The 18708-nt window shown below is 48.2% G+C and overlaps 1 protein-coding gene across 2 annotated transcripts in view; it reads left to right on the top strand.

Annotated features, from left to right (window-relative positions):
* Positions 1-1444: 1444 nt before the first annotated feature.
* The window catches only part of LOC119456157 (acetylcholinesterase-1), a 32791-nt gene continuing 15527 nt past the window's right edge, over positions 1445-18708 (top strand). Inside the window, exon 1 of one of the 2 annotated variants that reach the window (XM_049669572.1) lies at positions 1445-1550. The gene's annotated coding sequence lies outside the window, so the exon portion shown is untranslated. Of the gene's footprint in view, positions 1551-10191; positions 10319-18708 lie in introns of those variants that run through there. The other variant, XM_037717778.2, reaches the window with a different exon arrangement.

Raw genomic sequence — 18708 nt, 5'->3', positions numbered from 1 at the left:
ATCAGCTAGCGCAAAACAGGGGTAATTGGAGATCGCGGGGAGAGGCCTTCGTCCTGCAGTGGACGTAAATATTGGCTAATGATGATGACGAGGTGGTCAAAATTAAATAGACTGGAGATCTTCTCTATACGGCCGCCCTCGATCATGACCCACTGGGCCGTACCGCGACGTTAAACCCCATAATTAATTTTTTTTTGCTAATGATCTTGGTCATCGTTATCGGCTGGAATAAACGCATCGCTGTATGCTTCCTGAACTAATATTCATGGCACGCGCACATCAATAGGCCCTTTTACAGATATAACTTGAAACCGAACATTTCTTATGTTTTCTTATGGGCCCTGATTTTAGTGTAGTTGTGTGACCGGTCTTTGGGTTGACTTTAGTGCATTCATGTGACTGGACTTCGTATTGCTGTGTCTCTGAGTTGACTTTCAGTTTTAGTGCGGCATTAGTGTACTTATGTGACTGGACTTTGTCTTATTGTGGTTTGGAGTTGTCTCTTTAATGCTCTTAAGGCAATTCTTTTTTTTTCTTTTTCGCATCTCTACGTGGAAAGGAGTAGCCGGCGCCAATTGTAGGCGACAACATCACCTAAGCACCATAGAATAATAATGAATAACGATCAGCCCACTCATCCCTGGAAGTAAAATATAGCAAGTTTCTTTCTTCTATCTTTGGTTCTTCCTTTTCTTTCTTTCTTTGTTTCTTTCTTCCTTCCTTTCTTTCTTCACGCAAGCTAGCTTAAAGCGAACGAAGGTGAGACGGCATTCGACGACGCTTCGATCGCTGTATCGGCGGCCACACGCGAAAGCCTTCGGTATCCGGGGCGCCTTGCAGCGCGGAGAATTCCCTCGGATGTCAGGGTTACACCCGGAGCACCCGGGCGAGCAGGCAGCTCGTGCAGGAATCGCTGTGCAGTTAGCTGCGCCCTCAGTAATTGCCGCGCGAGCGACTGAACGACCAATGTGCAGAGACGAGAGGGTAAAGAAGAAGGGAGGAGGTAACGGCAGTTTTCATAGCCCGAGTCTTTCCAGCCAGCCGCTCGATGTCAAGTAACCTAGATGCGCGCCGCTGATTGAGACTGCTGGCGTTAAAGGAGAACGCCGACAGCTCTCACTTTTCGTTCGCACAGGAACGAAAGAAAAGAAGGGGTCGGAAGGAAACGGGAGGATAAATAAATGAAACGAAAGAGAGATAACTTGAAAGAAAAACAAAATACCAGGCAGGCCTGTATAGCAGCGGGCACCAACCAGTCAACCAACGCACAAAAACTATAAAAACGAAATGGGCACTCTTTGGATCAGGGACGCACACCGCCGGGGCGCGGGCATTGCAGCACAAGCGGTATATTGCGAAAAAGCTTGACGAACCACGCAGGCAGCGGCTGCGGCCGACCGACTGCGCTACAGAAGGGTGCCGGGGGCCGCCACGAAAGCGACGACGACGACGACGACCCGCGGAAACTATACTCCCGCCCGCCGCCAGGGGTGTCAAAGGATCTGCGGACACGCGTCTTCGGTGCACGCCGGAGTGACAAACAGCAGGCGGTGAGTCTCGACCCGTCTAACAAGCACTACCCTGCACCACCGCCTGCATTGTCAGGTCAAAGCTTTCTTGTTCTGAGTTTGAGTTAGTTTTGACCAATCCTTCTTGGTTTTGATGGCTCAGCACAGATGGAGAAGCGTGCCTGTTACTTTTCCTTTCTGAACCGCGCGCGACGCTCTCTTTCTCCGCGCAACAAGACAACAAATGTAAGCCACCACACCGAAAGACACATTTTCGCGACGACGCAACGACACCTGAAAAGGCGTGTCGAGTTGGTCGATGACTTTGGGGCGAATGCGGCGCTTCGCAGAGTTCATTAGGGGCGCAAGGTCCGCGCCGGCGGGTTCGATGCCGTAAGCGGACCCTTACCGAAGGTACGAGTGACCGTAACCGGTACGCGTGGCCGACGACCCTTGTGGTATGACCCGCTCTCCTAAGAGCGCGATTTGCAGCGAACACCTCGAGCAGGCTTGTGGCAGTCTCACGTCGTCGCGCTTTACCTCGGAAACTGGCGACTGCAAGTACACTTACCGGGAGCATTTAGCCTCGTTCAACTGCAACGTTCCCGCGGCGGGCTATTAGCGAGGATGTGTCGGCCCTATAATTTACGTCTGCGACTGTTTTACAGAGTGTTTATTTTCTCCGACTCCTCTCCTTCTTACAACCTTACTTTTTCTTTCTTCTTCCGCTATTCGGTCATGCCGGACAATTGGCGCTGTCTCGCACGAAGCGCGCACTCAATTCCACTCGACCTCGGCGAGATATTTGGAGTTGGTCCCTGCGCTCCCTTGACCGGCCACAAAGTTTTTCCAAGTATTCCTGGAGCCAAGCTGAAAGTCCTGCTGGAGACAAAAGAATGCTTGCCAAGGGCGCGCACGTTTGCCTGGCCGACCAACGCTTGCTGCCGCTGCTGCCGTTTCCGCCGAAACTTGGCCTCGGCGTGCAAGTTCGCATAGTGAGAGTCTCGAAGCTCTTGCACCTCGAGCCTGTCTGCGTCAGGATGCCTACTGAACCGTCATTTATACGGGCCACCGGCTCAAAAGGAGTTCGTTGTTTGTGTTTCAGTTTTCGAAGGGAGCAGAGGGGTGAGAGTTGAATGGAAGCGGCGGGCGTAAACGATGGTTTACGTTGCGTAGTTCAGGAGAGGGCAGTACCGGACACCTTTCTCAATCTCTCACTGGGATTCATTGCTGCCGCTAACCAGCGCGCTTGGGGAGCAGGGTGACCCGAACGACCGGCTAGACGGCAGTTCATGCTCTCCGCGCATTGCTTCAAGAGATGTGGGGCTGCAAATACAAAAAAAAGAAAAAAAATAAATGCGGAAGCAAAAATGATTACCTAATACATATTTATTCTCGCTCCGAAGTATAAGAAAAAAGGAGTCTACCTTGGCCCAGGAGGTTAACCTACTCAGTGTACGCACGAACTGGGATCAGAGGTGCAGCGCTTGAGGTCCGAAGGTGTCGCGAGGAGGAGTCAGACAGCCTGCTCGGTTTATGTGACGGTTTTGCCTATTTTAAGCAAAGAAAGAAATTCTCCATGAGTTTCATGTACACACTAATCCGATACAGTCGCGTCGCAGGTGGGAGAGAGGGGGGGGGGGGGGTAACTCAGTAACTTGATTACTTGCAGCCGCACTACTTTCTGCTGTTTTGTTTTCTTCTTCATAAATAAAAAATATGGTAATCTGCTGGCCTTATCGTCCATCTGTATTTTTTTTGTCGTTCTGCTACGCAATATCGTCCTCCTTGAGCATGCACAGTAAACAGTTTTACGGAAGGCATACATTCCTCCACCCAGGATAGCTGCGACTGATGTTTAATATGGTAACGTCTTCGTTCTTGCATAGTCTACGTACTCTCATGGCGCTAAAACATTACAGTGCTGAAAAGTCTCGCAAAGTCCAGATCGAAGACGTGGTTTCGGTGACGTCGGTGTAGTCAAGCCGTCCCGCTCCACTGGAATCTCGTTTTCCCCTTTCTATTTCCTAATGATAGATCGGTTTCGTTTTGTTTTTGTTTCTTGGCACAAGGAGAACTACGGCCATCTTCCTTTTTTTTTCTTTTCTTTCTTTTTGGGTTTCTTTTTGTGAACAAAACGAAACAAATTTTATTCCAGCCAAGATATAAACTTTGCCCACCATAGTCTGCCATGGAATAGGTGATGTAGTTAGGTGAAATAGAAGCCTGTAGGGTGTGAATGTTGCTCCTATATACAGGGTGGCTTTTCTTTTTAATATTTTTTCATTTAAAAAGAATTAGGCCGTACAGTTTTTTATATATATATATATATATATATAAAGGCTATCAGCGCAGCGAACGTGGCGTTCTTGCAGATAAGTTATTCGACAAGGCGGACACATTTTGCCACTAATAGCTTGAGTATCAGAAGCCCAATTAACAAAGAATCGTTAAACAACTTTTTCTTTGAATCTTGAGGGCAGTTGTTTAAATGGCGAATTTGGAGGTCAGCCACTTTTTAATGCACCCTCATTATTATTTTTTTTTATCTTGAAAATTGCACCTAATTCAAGTAATTCAACGTCGGATGTCACCGCTCAATCCCAGCAATATCGAAACCGAGCGCGCTGTGAGCACAGGCAAGGCGGCCCTGTTGTCCTATCAGATGGAAAAGCCCCATCACAAAAATAGCAACAAACTTTGACACTGAACGTCGCGGCCAGTCGCGGCATATACTAGTACGGCACATTTTGCCTTGCAACCATCTGCAGTGACGTGATGTATCAGTATTTGCGGCAACATCCCATCATTCAAACTTCGTTTGAAGTTTGTAAGCCCTCTTCTTATCTAAGAATATTGTTCTTATTGCTTAATATTACTATTTTGCGAGAAGGAACATTCTTCGCTATGTTACGGTGATAATGTTTTTTTTTTTTTTAATTTCGACAACGACAACAACAGAAATGTAACTAAGGGACGACGGTAGCTGGCTAAGAGTGTAAAAATTTCAAGCGTAAACATGCGCTTGGGTAAAAAATAAATCATATTTATACTCTGGTTGCGTTCCTATATGTTCAAGGAGCAGACTATGCTCTGTGCATGGCCTCGAGAACACGAGACAAATTAGGTGTATTAAATAGGTGCACGTTGCACATAGTTATGCTCAAAAATGTGCTCAGGCCGAACGACAACATTCGCTATTACGTCACATGCACGAACCACGTGCACCTGCGATAAACGAAACGATAACTACGGAAATACTGCTGTTTGACTTGTTTGATGTTCCCGTTGTTGGTGTTGTTTATTAAATTACTAGCAAGTGGGAAATACGTCTCTAAAGGGCCAGTTATCTCAATCATCAAAAATAAGTTCAACGAATAAGAATTGTATGAAATAAACAAAATAAACTAAAACAAACAAAAACAAAAAGAAAAAGAAAAAAATGCAAGTAAGGAAGGAAAAATATCGGAGGAAGAGAGTATCACTTAACCCCGGCGTAGCCTGCTATACAATACTCTAGGAAAGCGCTGTATCGGCTCATTCACGCTGTATTCACTCACAGCGAGCGTTATCAAAACAGTCTTGCTGTGTACAGTCACGGCATAAAAAGGCAAAACACATTCAAGAATACAGCTCGTAAACGTAGTAAAAATTCACAAGAACCTGCACGAAGTCAGACAGTGCACAAACAAGTTCACTGCGTATCGTCTTTAAAGTAGACTGCATAAAATCACTATCTAACGGAAAGTCACGAAGAACTGAGACAGCGTGTCTTTGTTTGTCTGGGCAACACCAGAGACCAAGGACCTTCTCCGCAGATAAAAGGACCCCTATCCGACCGATTCAAACGGCTCTCTCGCTGGCACTTCGGGAATAGCGGACGTACACTCGATTAGCAGATGTTCCGCAGACGCATCCGAGGTGTTACAGTGGGTGCAAGCTGCGGACGGCCTCTTCATTATTCCATGTAAGGTATGTTCCCGTAGTGTTTCTCTTTTGTTGCATTTGTTAATAGCGCCCGCGCAGGAACCCCATCTCTGGCTTAGGCACGCGGTTGTTATTTAATCGATTATGCATGCAACCACACCGTTGGCCACCTTGAGCACGGCTGTGTCGAAATGGGTTCGCGCTTAAGTGGTTAAAGGGCACAGTCATGCATGCATTTGAAGCATACAGCGCCAGTGCAGCTTACCGGTCCTCTCGAGCGTCTACAACTTATCAGACGGCGAGCCACCGTTCGCCGTTCCTCGCAATCGCCGCTTCGCAGACCGCATTAACTTACCTTCATGCCTGATGCGTATCGCGTTGTTGGTTTCCTTTTCCTTTTGCAAATAATAATGTTAGTTCATCCAGCCGCTGATTGGGAATTTTACCTTTCAAACCAACGGTACGTATTCCATCGCGCATAGCAGGTGGTTCGGTGGCTTCACTAGCAGCGAGGAGACAAAAAAAAAAAATAAGAAGAAGTTCGATAGTTGCCTCGCCGAGACGGCACCGCATACCATCGGATGAGCAGCATAAACATTTTGTTTTTGTTTTCAACGAGGAAACTTGTTTCCAACACTTGCAGGAAATGAATGCGCCAATATAGCGCTGTTGCCGCCTCCTTGAATGCTTATCGCACCAAAATCTGAAGGTTGGCTGCAGGTGTCTGGAGATCAAAGGACTCGGGATCGACCCTATAATATCGGAGCGCCCAAGGAACGCGCGAAGAGCCGATTCCGTTGGCTAATTGGTGCCTCTAGAAAATGAGAAAGGCTCGCGTATGGCTAATTTCGTAGTTCTCAGCGGATTCACTGTCTTATCATTTCTGCCTGCACATGTCTCAGGCAAATTAACTTAATCTAGCTCGTCTTATTAGAAGACGTCGCGGTAATCAGCCGCGGCCTTTGTTCCACAGTACCTCAACAGCACCCCCCCCCCCCTTTTCCTTCGCCAGCTTAACTCCACGCAAATTGGGAGGTTCGCGCGACCTCCTTCCTTCGACCTTCCCCAATCTAGCCGGAAAGGGCCTCGCTATGCAATCCCGGCCCACGGTGTACGAGGCAACAATTTAGTTTCTCTCGTCCCATGCTTGCAAAATTCCGTATATATGTGCTTAAAGCTCTCGCACCCGTCAAGCACGGGTCTGAAACCAGGAAACACAGCGGCGTCTTTGGAGAGACCGGCGCCACGCATCGGCTTGTTTCCGAGGTCATTGAAATTGGCATTAAAAGGCTGCGACCGGCAAAGCAGCGACGAGCGCGCCTCAAGATGCGCGCACCGCCGTTGTTTCGCGCAGTAAACATGTATTCACCGCACGCACCGCCTCCACGCTTACGTGAAAGTGCGGTCCCGCAACGGCTGGGCGCCAACGGCGGTTTTCCGGAGGTATCTTTTTGTTTTTTCTGACTGTTTCTTTCTTTCGATATCCCCACTTTCACGGTGTTTCGATGGAGGGCCCCCCACCAGGGGGGTTTCGCGAGCGTTGCGTTTACGTCGAGCGTGCGATACCGCGGCGTATTGGACACGCAAACGTGGCCTTGACGGGGAAGTGGCACAAAAGCCCCGTAGCGCCGTACGCTACCCCCATCACTCCGCAAGCCGGCGGCGCAGCATTTTGGGGAGGGGGGGAGGGCATTTCGAACCTTCCTGCGTGCATGCGAAAGCGCGTTCAACGTAATCATTGTGCATGACCAACGCCGATGAAAACCACGACGGGCTCTCGATTGTACGACGATAATGCACCGATGCATGCGGGCGCGCGGGCAACTTGACTGGGCCGGAGGCCGTCCCAAAACCAAACGGCTTCTCTATCGGGATATCGTAATATTGCGGTAGTCATCTGCCAGCTAAGCCGCGTCTCTCCCCTTTAGTCATGGCATTAGGAAAGCCAGACGCCAGAAAAGGCATGACGTACGAGGTGAAGTACTGTTCTATTCAAATCGAACAAATTGACCGAAGCTGACAGCGATGGCCCAAGTGAAGCAATTCGATGAATAGTCGCAAAACGTCACCTAACGAGAAGAAAAATTGCCATTTTATTGCACAGTATTGAATCATCTCTCCTCGAATAGCATTCAACACGACAATGCGCGTAAGTAACTGAGTATCAACACCGACAATATAACGCCAAATATGTATACGCATCAAATAAATTAAATTCTTTTTCATCTGAACTACCGTTAAGCGGTCGAAAACGAACTCGACTCATCTTGTAAACAGGCTGGCGTAGATCCGAACGCCATTAACACAAAAACCAATTACAGCGAAACTTTCTAAAAGATAGAAGCAGCCAATACTGCTGGCAGCTGCAGTGATTCCAGGATTGCTTCCCAACTGTGTACGTATACACGCCACTACTGCATGCGACGTAAAATATTATCATGGTAACGGTAAGCAGCACCCAAATGTGCTTCCTCCAACAATCTCGAACAATTACAAGTGAAAATCATAAAGCATTCATGAACGCCTTGAATAACAGCTTTACGTCGCTGCTTCTCGTTAACGGCCAACGGTAGCCCACGCTGGACTTCTCGAGGTCGTGGACGTAATCCGGGTCATGGCGGCATCCATTCGCTTTAAACGAAAGGCAGGCAAGTCCTAGTGTCGATGCTGTACCGGTGCTTTAGCGTTAAAGTGACACTAAAGAGAATAAAAAAAAAAGGTTGAGCTGTATTAGGGAAATTATCCATCCACAATGCCAGAAAAGCCGCTCTTGCCATGGGAAGATGCTTGGTAATTCAGAAAAGACGCAGAAAAGAAAGACAGGTGGCGATGCTGCCTTAATGTCCCTGGACCAGCGCCTCGTGACGTCATAAATTTTATCAGCATCTCTCCCGGCTTAATTAACCTCTTACCGGTAAATACAGAGCGCATTAATTGTGCTCTAAAAGAGCCGGAGACTGAACTTAGCAAGTTTCGATTGTTTTTACTGCGACGCAGGGGCTGAAATGACAGGAATCATTTTGAAATGTGTGACGTCACACTGACGTAAAGGCGCTGGTATTCTGGTGCGAAATTCAAGAACTGGAAGTTTTCCTTCGTTTTCTCTTCAAGTATCCAATCTCTCGCCGCGAAATTAACGAAATTAAAGTTTTCAAAAACTCTGTCTTAGTCTACATAGTAATTATAGTGTTTTTCTTTGGTGTCCCTTTAGTATTCAAGAGCTATATTCTTTGGGATTCTTACAGCAGATGTATTCTGTGCCCATTAGTTTTAGTGTCTTTGCACTTCTGAGATCACCTTCATCTGCCAGTTCTGTACACTTGTAACAGGTCATCGCCGTTATTTTGAACTTTCCATCAGGAAGATAACACTACGGTTATTACTCGTTATAAACGCACAGATATAGCTTTGCTCTGCTAGTGATTTCGCCAGCAGTACCTATGTCAAAAGTGCAGTGAACTGTATAGGCAAAGAGAGCAGAAAATTTGGGCATTCGGCTGCACATGTGACGGCCACGCAACCAGGGTCTGTCTGTACTCAGAAAGCCGTTAGTATGTCAGAGCCTTCGTATACCAACGTGGTTAAGTCCAGTCGTGATAGCAGGCACGATATTAGCAAATGCAGATTGACGACCGGCCGCTTTCGGAGCAGACAGTCCAGGAACGCCGGCCTATACAGTCGTCACGCAACAAGTCAGTCAAGGCACTCTTGAAGTTTTTGCGCGCGAGGGGACTATCTGACAGACTGTAGTTCTCACGGATGTTTCCAACCGCCTCTATTTTTTGTATTCTTTTTTTTTTCGTGACTGCTTTTTCTCTCCCTATATTCTGTCCGTCTTTCATTTCCCCTTACCCTTCCCACAGTGCAGGGTAGCAAACCAGAATTTTTCCCGGTTAAACTCCCTGCCTCTCCAACCCCGTTTCTTTCTCTCTCTCTCTCTCTCTCTCCAATCACAAGCAGTTCATTTGAACAAGAAGCTTTTTCAATCAGATACCAGAAGTTCATCTATCAAACTAACGGCTTCAATTTCCAGGAAAAAAAGAAAGAAAAAGGCTAGAATAATACCTTTGCAAAAGACATACACCATATCATAGGAAACTCAATATTTTATGGCGTGCTTGTGAAGTGATTTCCAATTTATTCTTTCCATGTTGTAGTACTCTTCTTTTATTTCATTTCTTGATCCTTCTCACAAAATACTACACACATACAGCGCAATATATAACTTGTACACTAGATTGTACGTTTGTCATGGCAGTCTTATTTGCACGTACGTATTCAATGCATTTATTCGCTTATATGCAATTTCTTTCTCTGCTTTTGTACCTTTATACCTCTACTATACACATATTAAATCAATATACACTTCTTTGTTTGCGCCAGTTTGTGTCTACTTGAACTCTTTCTTTTTTTTTTCGCTTATGCGTCGCTTACAAGACGAGTATACAAGTTCTCGAACGTACAGTTGAAATTGTGAGAAACAAGTCGTCTGGTTCTTCTCGCGCGTCCAAAATCAAATTTCTCGTAATAAGACGCACACTTCGACAAGCGCATGCTCTCCAGAACATTCTGCGCTCATGGTTTCTTCCAAGCATGTCCCGTCAAGATCTTTTCTGGTAACCTGTTCTCACGGCTGCGCCAATAGCAAACAGCTCGATGCTTCAGCAGAGGCGTGTCAACACAATTTCCATATTTATGAACGAACGAGTACCTTGCGCTTACCGCTGCCACATCACGTATGTTACCTTGAACGACAGCAGCGCGGTGCTAAGTGACGAGCTCAGCTCCTTCCTACGCGTCATTTTACGACCATCCAGGGAATCCACCCTTGTGCCGCATCCGCGAGACTCATTTCGCTTGCCTGCTGACGCAAGGCCTCGGTGGTAAGCGGAACTCCACTTGTGATGTTCATTACCGCGCGCAGCGCGATGACATCGATATTTTAGGCGTGGTTCACGTGATGAAGCAGGTGATTTTCTAATGTATCGGTGTAGCCCTCATTTTGGCCTAACGCGAGACATCACTGTTTCAGTATATGGGAACCGCGATGATGGTTCTGTACTAAGGCAATCGCGTGCGTCAGTATGACTAAGTAATGTGAAATAGAGCCCAAGCCCAGCCCGGGCCCATGATACCAAGTCCAGGCGCGGCCCGGTCGTACATGACCAAGCCCATGCAGCCCGGGCCCGCCCCGGCATCAGTGATCTGCCCCAGTGCCTGTGCTGCTATCGCGTGCATTTACCTTGATCGTACGATTTGGTCCTATGAGGTCATTTGAGTCCTATGAGGTCCTGTGAGGTCACACACACACACACACACACACACACACACACACACACACACACACACACACGCGCGCGCGCGCGCGCGCGCGCACCTCTGATGCAGCAGCCCATTGGCTGTGGTGTCGCACTGCTGAACTCGAGGTCGTGGGTTTGATCTCTGCCATGCATGGCTGCCGCATTACGATGGGGGCGGAATGCAAAAACCCTCATGTATGTGCTCTACGTTGGATGGGCGTTAAAGAACGCCATGTGATCAAAGTTAATCCGAAGCCTGATACTCGGATCGGGGTTCTGGCGCGTGAAAGCCCAGGTTTTAATTTTCAACTCGCGCACGCACACGGACATTTGAAGTTTATGTTGTCCTTGCTTTCGTGATACCAAGTCCAGGCGCGGCCCGGTCGTACATGACCAAGCCCATGCAGCCCGGGCCCGCCCCGGCATCAGTGATCTGCCCCAGTGCCTGTGCTGCTATCGCGTGCATTTACCTTGATCGTACGATTTGGTCCTATGAGGTCATTTGAGTCCTATGAGGTCCTATGAGGTCACACACACACACACACACACACACACACACACACACACACACACACACACACACACACACACACACACACACACACACACACACACACACACACACACACCACACACACACACACACACACACACACACACACACACACACACACACACACACACACACACACACACACACACACACACACACACACACACACACACACACACACACACACACACACACACACACACACACACACACACACACACACACACACACACACGCACGCACGCACGCACACACACACACACACACACACGCACGCACGCACGCACGCACGCACGCACACACACACACACACACACACACACACACGCACGCACGCACGCACTCACGCTCATATGTGTGTGTGTGTGTGTGTGTGTGCATGTGTGTGTGCGTGCGTGCGTGCATGTTAGCGCTACCTTAATACCGTAGTGACGGGAGCACCGTTTTTGTTGTTGTTGTTGTCGTTGTCGTTGTCGTTGTCGTTGTTGTTGTTGTTGTTGTTGTTGTTGTTGTTGTTGTTGTTGTTGTTGTTGTTGTTGTTGTTGTTGTTGTTGTTGTTGTTGTTGTTGTTGTTGTTGTTGTTGTTTGTAAGTATGGCGTTAAGGCGAACGCCTTAGATGGCTCATGGGTCAAAAAATCCGATGTCCGGCCTTATGGCACCAAAATTCATGGTACCACCAACAAAGATAGAGTTAATTAGGGCACTCGTACCCACGACATTTGGTGGAAGAAAAAAAAATTAATAGGAAGAACAACGCATTCGAATGCGAATGTCAAGTAATCTAATGAAAGTCTCGATCGTGAGCGCGCGGAGTTTCGCTTCATCCTCTTTAGCGTATGCTAAAGTGAATGTCAATGTTCGTTATTGTCGAAAAGAAAAAAAAAATTGGACTTCATCAGTTTTCCTATTTTCTGTGCTAATGTATACTAAGAGCCAGCTCCTTGCACGTATCGCTTCAGCTTAGCACAGAATGCCTTGAACTAGTCAATGCATAATGTTCGCGTGTGGTCAAAGTCCTGACTTAGGCCCTTTAATGAGTGGGCCCGAGCCCGTGGCTTCAAGCCCGGGCCCGGCACAAGCTTGCCGAAAAACGCTTCGGACGGCGCTACCCCGTGCAGTGCTCTAATGTGAAATATTGCGCTGGTTGTTTCTGTATGATTCAAAATGGTTAAATTGCCAGGTGTTGAAATAAAGTATAGTTGGGGTCATTTTAGGCTCGCACCTGCACCACGATGCACCTTTTCTTTCTCTCTCTCTCTCTCTCTTTTTCTTTTTTGACCAACACACTGCTCTACACCTACGTCTTACAATAAGTATGACTTCCCAGTCGTGCTTTCTCTCAATGAAATTAGGATATTTTTCTCCCAAGGGTAATTTGGACCTACCTTTTCTCAGGTAACTTTCCGCAGTGGTGCAGTGGCCATGGCGTTCTTCTCAGGAGCATAAGGTCTCGGTATCGAATCTCATTGAGAGCGGAATGTAAAAGTGCTCGTGTGTTAGACATAGACGCACGCTAAAGAGCCCCATATGATCAGAATTAATCTGGAGCCCTCCACTGTGAAGTCCCTCATGGCCCACAATGGAGCTAGGCGGCGTCAAACCTCGGCGGTAATTGCTTTTCTCATGCTAATTATTTTGGTCGTACCGTGAACAATTAGCCACGATATTTTCAACAAGAACAACAACAAAGACGCGGGGTCATCCTCAAAGTAGCTGATTCTAACTAAAGTGAGCCGAACCGAATGCAAGTTCAGTTCCCGAACAATACGCGTATGTATACGCCGAAGATTCATTTTTTCGTGTGGTTTATACGTCTCAAAGCGACGCCTGGCCTGTGAGAAGCGCCGTAGTGGGTGGTTCTACAGTAGCTGCGACAACCTGGGATTCTTAATTAAACGTGAACGTTAACCCCATTGAACGGGTAGGTCTTGCAATCCGCCCCCGTCTGAATGCGACCGCCGCAGCCTGGTATCGAAGCCACAACCTAGCGTTCAGGGGTCTAGAACCTCCCAGATGCTTAGCCAGCGTGGCTCGTATACGACGCCGAAACAATGAAGCCTAATGGTTGCGCGAATAACCAAACCGAGCTCGCAAACGACTACTCAGCTCGACCCGCAAAGTTGGTTCAATGTATGTAAAGGATACGAGCACGCAACACCGCAAAGAGTAAACCGTGCACAGAATGGGCGGCTCGTTCACCGCCCCGTCCTGTGCTCGACGGTCGTTTTCCCCGGCGCTCCGAGCAAGCGCCGCGCTAAGCGTACCAAGGTCGCCCACACTGAGCACGCCCTCTCAGCGGCCTGATACCGACGACCATGACGGCGGCGGCAACGGCCCGTCATAGTCGAAGAAACGCATGCAACCCAACGGAAACCGCCGGGCGCTCGTTGCAACACGCGCAAACACGCCTCACGTGCACGTTGCAAGATCAACAGCGCAAATCCGCCGCCTCAGCTCCATGCCAGGTGCCCCATTGACACACAATCACCTATTGCCGATGCGCCCGGCTCTCGCCGCCGCGTTGTTACTTTTTCGCCTTTCGCTTATACTATTTGTCTTTCTTTCTTAGTCGTCTTCTTTTTCCCGCGGAATTCTCGTACTGCGGTGGTCCATTTTTCTTCCGCAGCCGTTGAACTCGGAGTGGCGCTCTGTCTTATTTGCGTAATCGCTCCCTCTCCCCCCCCCCCCCCCCCCCCGACACTCCGCTCGTATAAACAAGCGCCCCGACGCGAGAGAAAGAGTGGGAGGGCGCGAGATGTTTAGAATGGAGCCTGTCAGGGAGTCCCGCGACGTGTTGTGCTGGGGGTCACTGGCTCAGGTTCACGCCTTCTCGCCTGCGTTTTCGTTCGATGCTCGTGAGTGCGCGTATAGTGAAAAGTTCGACCGCAAGTCTGCGTCGCTTCGCCGCGCGAACGGGAACGCACTTACGTTCGATCCTCCCACTCCTCCGCCCTCCATAGCTGAGAAATAAAGGCTGCGGAACGCGATTGCGGTTAACGCAGACGCCGCAGGCTCAGAGCGTGAATGTCTAGTTCGGTTGTGTTACACAAATTCCGCTCACTTGTCCGTCAGCATTCCTTCCAGGTGGATTGTACTGCTTCTGCAGCTTGTATCACCACAATGCGAGCACTGTATAGATATTAGATTCCTCGCGGCCTTCCATCCACCATGAACGAGATGCTTGTCAACTGCGGCTGTACTGAACGCCTTCGTATGACCATCTGTCTCACTGAAAATAAACGCCTGTCGTTAACGACCGAGTATCTCGTGGCTTTCAGTACCTTAATCGGAGCATTTTGTTGTCATACTATCCTGTGATCTTTAAACACTAAATCAAAAAGCGTCGTTAGACACAACAAGCCCTCGATGAGACGAATAATGCGGATATTTATTGAAATATCTATTGTAGATAAACCTATGGTAACATACCGTCGAAAGCAAAAGTGTAGAAACCACAGATGACAATGGCAAAAACAAAACTCCTTCTTTTTTAGTACATAGCCAAGACATGCATTCTGAATTAACTGATCCATGCGTGCATGTTCTACCAATGTAATGAATGCATTGACCGGATTTCACGTTGTACGGCTCTGTCGTATACGACATTCTTAATATTTTGCTGATGCCGTGGTCTCTAAACTTCTGGATTCCGAAGGTACTGTGCTACAATCTGAGAAAAGAAAGAAAGAAAGAAAGAAAGAAAGAAAGAAAGAAAGAAAGAAAGAAAGAAAGAAAGAAAGAAAGAAAGAAAGAAAGAAAGAAAGAAAGAAAGAAAGAAAGAAAGAAAGAAAGAAAGAAAGAAAGAAGAGCAAAGAACAGAAATTCCGCCAGCAGATATAGGTAGATGTCGAACCTAAGAATTAATGCAACAAAGGGGCGAACTAATTTGAAAGAGGCGCGCCTCTTGTTGTCTCTCCTACTTGACATGTATCCACGTTTATTTTTGTTCCGTTTTTTTTTTATTTATTTCAGCTTATCATCGCCTAATCAGACAATGTCCCTGTATATAGAGCTTGTTTTTCGTTTTGAGCTATCCTGCTCACGTTAAGGTCCCAGCTTTCTCCTTGTGACTGGAGGACCGTGTTCTGTCGCCAGAATCAAACCGGAATACCAAGTGCATCTCTGAGTCCTTGCTTTTTTTTTTTTTTAATGAACGCATCCCTGAGACGCGCTGGAATAAGCCCGCCAGATCTTATCGCTCAGCGGAGACACGAAGGTTGAGCGAGTATGCTCCACTTGTAGAAAAAATGACTTGCATGAACCGCAGAGATCCACATATGTGCTTAGCCCTTCGCTCGGCTGCCAGAAATGGAGCAGCGAAAGTGTCTGCTCGTTTGCAGCACTAAATCACTAGCCGAAGGTCTTTTCTGGCCCTCGGCGCTAACGGCGCCGCTTTCGATTTCACCTGCAACTTACACTTACATGAGAAAAGTCGAGCGCTCTGTCTCTGCGCTGCTCGCGATTTGCGTAATCCTGCGCGGCGTTGGTGGCAAACAGTCGCTCCTGCTCTTGACCTCGTTTGAAAGGTTACAAACAGTTGCATTGAGGTCGAACAGTTTCTTCGAAGATACCGTGATCAAGGCGCGTGCTTCATTGGTAAAATACCGCTGCGGAAAGGGTTACAAAAACGTGTTAGACAAGAAAAGCCGCTGACCTGAAAAAGAAGTCGCATACCTTTGAATGCGAAGATATGTGATCTAAATTCCTGACAACTTTGTCACAGAGAGATACCCACGGAATGACCCAAATCACTACATGGCACTTTCTCGTAATTTTACGCTGTACACTAACTACGCGTCAAGCTTCTGCCTCTCTCGCCAGGCAGTACACAAACGCGCTATGCACGAGCCTGTTATTGTGCAGAGCAAGCGATTGTAGAGAGAGGAGAGAAAGGAAATGCACGCAGGTAAACCAGACACGCGCCCGGTTTGCTACCCTGCGCATGTAAAATAGGGTTAGACATCAAAAGAAAATAGAGAAAAAACACTGAGGTTTCACGTTGAATTTACAGCCGGTCAGTATAGCAAGCGCGGTGGATATTCCAAATCAGCCGTCACCTCTTACACTACTCTTTCCGCACTTTCCCTTCGTGATCGTAAACGGTGACGATCTCGGCCCAGTTTTCCTGTTACTTTCTACAGCAAGCAAAACATGTTAGCAGATGGCATTCTCCGAGCATGTTAATTAATGGAACGGAAAGATCAGGGCACAGCATCAGTAGGCAAGCTCATCTCTGCTTATATCCCACGGATACTGTTAGTGTATTATATGGTCATCGAATGGTTCTGGTATCGAACTTTATTTGCCTGCTCGCTGAGAGCTGTAGACGCTTCGCGAGATGAGCTGATTGTCACTAAGGATTCACTGGGCCAATAAAAAAAATATGAAATTATAGGGTTTTACGTGCCAAAACCACAATTTGATTATGAGGCACGCCGTAGTGGGGGACTCCGGAAATTTGGACCACCTGGGGTTCTTTAACGTGCACCTAAATCTAAGTACACGGGTGTTTTCGCATTTCGCCCTCATCGAAATGCGGCCGCCATGGCCGGGATTTGATCCCGCGACCTCGGCCTCAGCAGCCCAACACCATAGCCACTGAGCAACCACGGCGGGTCACTGGGCTAATAAAGAGAGAGGGTGGAATAATATTGTTACGGATGATCGATGTTTATTCACAGGTGAAGACTAGGATGGATGAAAGGTCGCCACGATGTCGCCACCGAAATGTAGCCGTGGCTGCTGCTGAGTTCTTCGTTCTCCTCCTCTTCTATCTCCTCTTTGCCACGTTACAATCCCCCTTTCGCAGACGAAGCCCACTGGGAGAGTCACTGCTCTTCGGCGGGGTAGTAGCGCTTAAGGCGGGCAACATGAGCCAGATGGGTTTTCTTGGAACGCCTATCTGTAGACAAAACCTGTGCAACCACGTAAGTAAGGTCGCTCAGGCGATCTAAAACAACGAACGGGCCCACATAATGTGACAAGAACTTGCTGCACAAGCCACGCTTGCGTTGTGGGGTCCATAGCAGCACTAGGTCACCTTTTTTCAAAATAAATGGCTTGATGGGATCTATCGTACCGATCCTTCGAGCTGTTTTGCGATGCCAATGTGCGGACGCGGGCTATTCGGCGGGCTTCCTCGGCGAGGCAAAGTGTCTTGGCGACGGAATCCTCAGCGTCCAGAGAAAACGGCAGAATCGTGTCGAGGAAGCTCCGCGGCGATTGAGCATAAAGCAGATAGAAAGGGCTGTAATTCGTTGTCTCATGCTTCGCAGTGTTGTAGGCGTGTGTTATGAATGGCAACACATCATTTCAGTTCTTGTGGTTAGAGGACACATACGTGGCTAGCATGTTCGTCAAAGTTCGATTGGTGCGTTCAACAAGACCGTTGGTTTGCGGACGGTACGGCGTCGAGTGACGAAATTGTGTTCCACATAGCCGAAGCAGCTCTTCAACAGCGTCGGCCACGAATTGACGACCGCGATCACTTATGATCACGCGAGGTGGGCCATGGCGTAGGACGACATAATGCAACAAGAAAGCAGCGACGCAAACAGCGGTAGATGACGGCACTGCTGCGGTCTCTGTGTAGCGTGTAAGGTGGTCTACACAAACTATGATCCATCGATTGTTATTCGATGACCGTGGGAATGGGCCCAGGAGGTCCACGCCAACTTGCTCAAAAGGTGCGTGAGGGGGAATCAACGGCTGCAGAAGACCTGGTGGGGCGGTTGAAGGTCGTTTCCGCCGTTGGTATTGGTCACAACTAGCCACATATTGCTTTGTTGTTTGACACATGTGAGGCCAGTAAAATCGCTCTTGTACACGCTGTAGCGTACGGGCGAATCCAAGATGACCTGACGTTGGATCATCATGCATGGCATGTAGCACAGCACTACGGAGACTCTCCGGGACTACAAGAAGAAAGCGGGCGCCACTTGCAGAGTGGTTGGTTTTATATAACAAGCTGTCACGTATGGAAAAACCACCACTGGCTTTCGGATTCAGGGCCATCACAAAAAGAGGTTCCACATTGATGTCGTTGCGTTGATCCTCCTGGAAGATGGTCGCGTCCGGAAATTCAGGTGAAATAGCGGCCAGACAGTCATCGAAAGTGTCTTCTTCAGAATTTGCCGTTGGCAGTGGTAAGCGGGAAAGACAGTCGGCGTCAGCATGCCGGCGGCCGCTTCTGTATTTCACGACAAAGTCGTACTCATGTGGTCGCAAGGCCCACCGTGCTCACCCGCAAGGCCCACCAAGGGGGAGCTGGTGGAGGATTGTACAGATGTTGACTATCACGGACCTCATTGTTCAATTCCGTGCAACGACGTAGCTCCTCTCTAACAATCTGTCGAATGGTCGTCGCGAGATCGACTGATGGGATGTCGTCTTCAATGCTTGCAACAGTTGTGACGTTTG

Source organism: Dermacentor silvarum, chromosome 6 (genome assembly GCF_013339745.2).
Source record: "Dermacentor silvarum isolate Dsil-2018 chromosome 6, BIME_Dsil_1.4, whole genome shotgun sequence".
Lineage (NCBI taxonomy): Eukaryota > Metazoa > Arthropoda > Arachnida > Ixodida > Ixodidae > Dermacentor > Dermacentor silvarum.
The sequence above is the reverse complement of the archived record's forward strand: the minus strand, read 5'-3'. Positions and strand labels throughout refer to the sequence as shown.